The sequence below is a fragment of the Meleagris gallopavo genome, chromosome Z (assembly GCF_000146605.3).
Source record: "Meleagris gallopavo isolate NT-WF06-2002-E0010 breed Aviagen turkey brand Nicholas breeding stock chromosome Z, Turkey_5.1, whole genome shotgun sequence".
Classification (NCBI taxonomy): domain Eukaryota; kingdom Metazoa; phylum Chordata; class Aves; order Galliformes; family Phasianidae; genus Meleagris; species Meleagris gallopavo.
In genome coordinates, this window is record NC_015041.2 from 29,065,324 (window position 1) to 29,069,464 (window position 4,141).

General features: G+C 39.0%; 1 protein-coding gene and 1 non-coding gene across 2 annotated transcripts in view; both read right to left on the minus strand.

Moving 5' to 3' along the window:
• The window catches only part of LOC104915027 (FRAS1-related extracellular matrix protein 1-like), a 197,618-nt gene that overhangs the window by 172,599 nt on the left and 20,878 nt on the right, over positions 1-4,141 (minus strand). The gene's annotated exons all lie outside the window — the stretch shown is intronic.
• Positions 1,837-1,908, minus strand: TRNAH-GUG. The gene has a single exon. It is a non-coding gene; the product is annotated as a tRNA-His (tRNA).

Consider the following 4,141-nt stretch of genomic DNA (forward strand, 5'->3'; position numbering starts at 1 on the left):
AAATGGGAACACTCATAAATATTTTTTGCAGGAAATGGAATGTAGAAAGCCATTTACATTAGTATGAAGTTGAGTTTGAATTTTGGTTCTCTTATGAGGGGATCAAGTAATTGGAGGAGGAACTAGTAAGAAAAATCTGCTAAACTACCTACATTATTCTTCCTATCAGTTTATATTGCTACCATTAAGATCATAGTATGGTTATCAGTATCAGTACAAGAAAAGTAAAGGAAGCAAAATAATTACAGTTTCCAGGTAACTCATCATGAAAATGACCAAAAAGGTCAATCTGAATTACTGAGTACAGAGAAGTACATATCAAGGAGCTTTGAGGTCAAGCAGAGACGAACCTTGAGTGTTTTGCCTCAGGATGATGTGTAAGCAGAGCAGAATTTCTGGCTTTACAGTGCTGTGATTTCAGTTCAAGGACTCCATTCATCAGGATGCTTCAAAGAATATATGTACCTGTGAGGAGTCACTCTAGTGTCTGTTAAATGTAATGCTGCTGATGACAAAGCTGGGAGACAGGAACAAGGATAGAGTTCAAAAGATGATCCTTCTTGCCTTTACACTAGAGCATATTGTTAAATTGCTTTCTTTTGGGAAATCAGTCACATCCACTTTGTCAATCAAACCAAGAAATGGAGAGCTCATTGCTCGGATTCCCAAAAGGCTGGATGATATTTGGACATGAAGTCTAAGGCCAACCAGATACCCTAAAAACACAGCAGCAAGAGCTGTCTTGAGCCTGAGGGAAGTCAGAAGATGTTGAGGGTCACCAACTTACTACACCCAAACTGGGACACCTGAGCCCACCTGCCAGAGGGGAGGTGGCTTCCCAAGCTAGTGAGCCTACAGAACTTCTATTTTTTCCTGATATCACTGCAAAAAATGTTGTTTCCTTTCCTCACCACATATGAGTGCAAGGAAAGATCCTCCTTGGTTCCAGAAGGACAGGCTCCTGCCGTTCATGAGCTATGAGAGCTGGCCTATTGTGGAAGCTTGAGGCCAGCTCAGCCTGGATGAGACATCGTCCCTTATGCAGAGGGCTGACTGATGTCCCACCAAAAGTGAATGCAACAGCAAGAGAAAAACTGTTCTTGATTTTGTCTTCTTGTAAAATTGAGGAACCATAAACTACATTCAGTGACATGCAAATAATCTGACAAACTCCATAATAAGGGGCTTTTATTAATCCAGTTATTACCAACTATGTAATTTTGTTGTCATATTGTCATTATGACACAAATTTCCTTTAGTTACAGTAAATTGATAAAATCCATGTGGTTTTAGAAATCTTTATCCTGAGAAACCTGAGCCCATGCTACTCAGTGATGTAGAGTAGATAAGGAAATCCAAAGGGAATGGCTGGAATCAATGACAGGTGATGGCTTCTCATCACCAGCACAAAACTTCTAACAGCAGCCCTGCTTAGGGAAGTGGGATTTCCACATCTGTCAATGACCCATTTCCAAGAAATTTAGGCTTTTGTATTAGCGTACAAATTTAGCAAAGATGAAAACCAAACAGTCTTTATTGCTTAGACCAGATCTTAAGTAGCTGCACCTAACAGAAATTACACGTTCAGTATGCTACTGTACATATCACAACTTTTATCAACTGTATTTATCAACTTTTAAATTTTAAAAATAAAAATAAAAATCACATTTGGCAACAGGGTTACTGAGCTCATATTTGCGTCACATAAATATTTCAGCAAAACTGTAAAAGCTTCAGCCTCTGGTTATTTTTGTTGTCTCGCTACTTGTCATCACTGATAGGCAGTTTTTGATAGGCAGCCTCTAATGACAGCTCTCCAAAAGACATCCTTCAGTTTGCCGTGACTCGGATTTGAACCGAGGTTGCTGCGGCCACAACGCAGAGTACTAACCACTATACGATCACGGCAAGCTATCAGAACACTGCATAAATCCCCCTCTTTGCCTCAGTGGTCCATAAAATTTATACAAATGGTGCCACCTACAGTATACACTGTGTTTTAGCAGCAGCAGTTTCTAAGTATTTCTACAAGCAATTACACACTACCATCTTCTCAAAATTGCCTCCAGACATTTCTTTCCTTCCTATTAATTGTCCATGCTATCACAGTTTCCTAATAACAGGCTCAAGAGAGTTATAGAGCTATATATCCTTCTCTTGACTCCAAAATCTTTTCAGAGAACACTTTTTTCCTATTTTATCAGTAGTAGGGAAAGCAAAGTCATGGTATCCCAGCCCAGCTATCTTTAATTGCGCTCAGAAAACAGCTGAGCATTTTTTACACACCTGAGAAAACATTCTAAATATCTTTTGCTATTTCTTTTTAATTATTATTATATTTTTCATTGTTTGACTTTTTTTTTTTTTTTGGTTCTAAAAAATAAAAATCCTACAAAACAAAGATTTTTTTCTGTTCAGAAGCAAGCTTTGGGAAAAATGTTTCTTTTGTCCGGGATTGAATTTCTGGTTAAATAAACAAACAAAAAAATCAGAAGACCACCTTACCCCTAAAATAGCTAACAACTTCAGGCAGGTAAGTCTGGAAGAAGGAAAACTTGAAGCACATACCAATAACAGCTCTGTCCTCTCACTTTTCAAGGGCATTCTCTACTATCAGATCACTAGTTGATGCAAGCGAAGTATTTCCCAGTGTCTCCAGTCCAAACTCTTCCACTGTCTGTTAGCACAGTCAGGGGATGAGCCTCAATCTGCTGTTTTCAGCTGTGTTTCAGCTGAATCCCCTCAGCATCACACCATGGACTTCATGCTTTTTGACTCCACAGTGAATTGGTAACACTTGAAAAAAGTCATGCTCAGTAAATCCGTGGATGATACCAAACTCACAGGAGTGGCTGACCCACTAGAGGCCATGCACCCACCTGGAGAGACCTCAACAGGCTGGAGAGGTGGGCCATCCTCTCTGACTGTATTTGTAATAAGCAGGAAAAGAAAGGGAAATGAAATTATATATCTAAATACACTGAGGCAGCCTAGTCTTTTACAATGGCTAGATTAGAGAGAAGTTATGGCTGTCTCCACTGGCTATGTGTCAATTGGCTACAGCATCTTTTTCAGTCAGATTCTGCACTGAATCATAGAGCCACAGATGATTCTGAACTTCATGTTAATCCATGTGCAGGCTGAAAATACAATGAACATTCCTTAGAATTAAAGCCCAGGCTGGGATAGATCTTTAGCAATTCATTAGACAGCATTGCAACTGTATCTTTTCAGAGAGATCTCTATGCAAAATTTCCTAGCTGAGAGAAATCATCTGGGGAACACTATTTTTCTCTGAGTTCAAATGCGGCTATGCTGTAGCATCTTTCTTTTTTCTGTGCACCCCTATAATCAGCCACAAGTGACTATGTAAATGTCCAGTATTTTCTCCTAGCCAGTACCATGTAATTGTTCTTAGTGAACAAATCACTCACAGACCTATGGTTTTGTTCCTTTCCATTTTTGTTTTCCCTTCCTCCAGTTTTCAAGTTCTTCCTGATATCCAAAGGCCTAGAATGAATGTAAAACTCAAGGTGTTCTTCTGTCAGAGCAAATAACTGCTTTCAGAAACAGTAAAATGTCAAAGCTGGTATAGCTGTGTCTTCAACTATATATATAATAACAGACACTTATAACACAAAAGAGCAAATGACAGAGCTAAGATCCTCAAACTAACAAAATTCCATGCCATCAATACAACTTACATCTAATCACAGCTGTGTAATAGGTTTTACAACACAACCTCTATGACAACGAGAAGAGAAAATTGAAGCCAGCAGGCAAGCTTCAGCCAGCAGAGCACTCAGGTTAGCAATGAAACAAAGTAGATGCATCTTTACTCCCAAAGAGAAAATTTCCAAAGTCTTATAGCAAATGTAATTTCCTACCCTGTTATCCGATGTTTCTGGTACTCAGCCCAAATCTGCGCTGGCATTTTATACTGCCAGTTTGTGGTGCAAGTGAACGTGTCATCTATTGTTCCTTAATTTTGTACTTTATGTCCTCTTGCAAAATTCTCAGTCCCACTGAGTATTCACGAGGATTGTATTCCACATACTTATGGCTGCGAGGTTTTCTTCTGAAATGATTCTTGCTCGTTAAAACTTCTGCATGCTATTAAAGAACAAAAAAAACCAAAAAC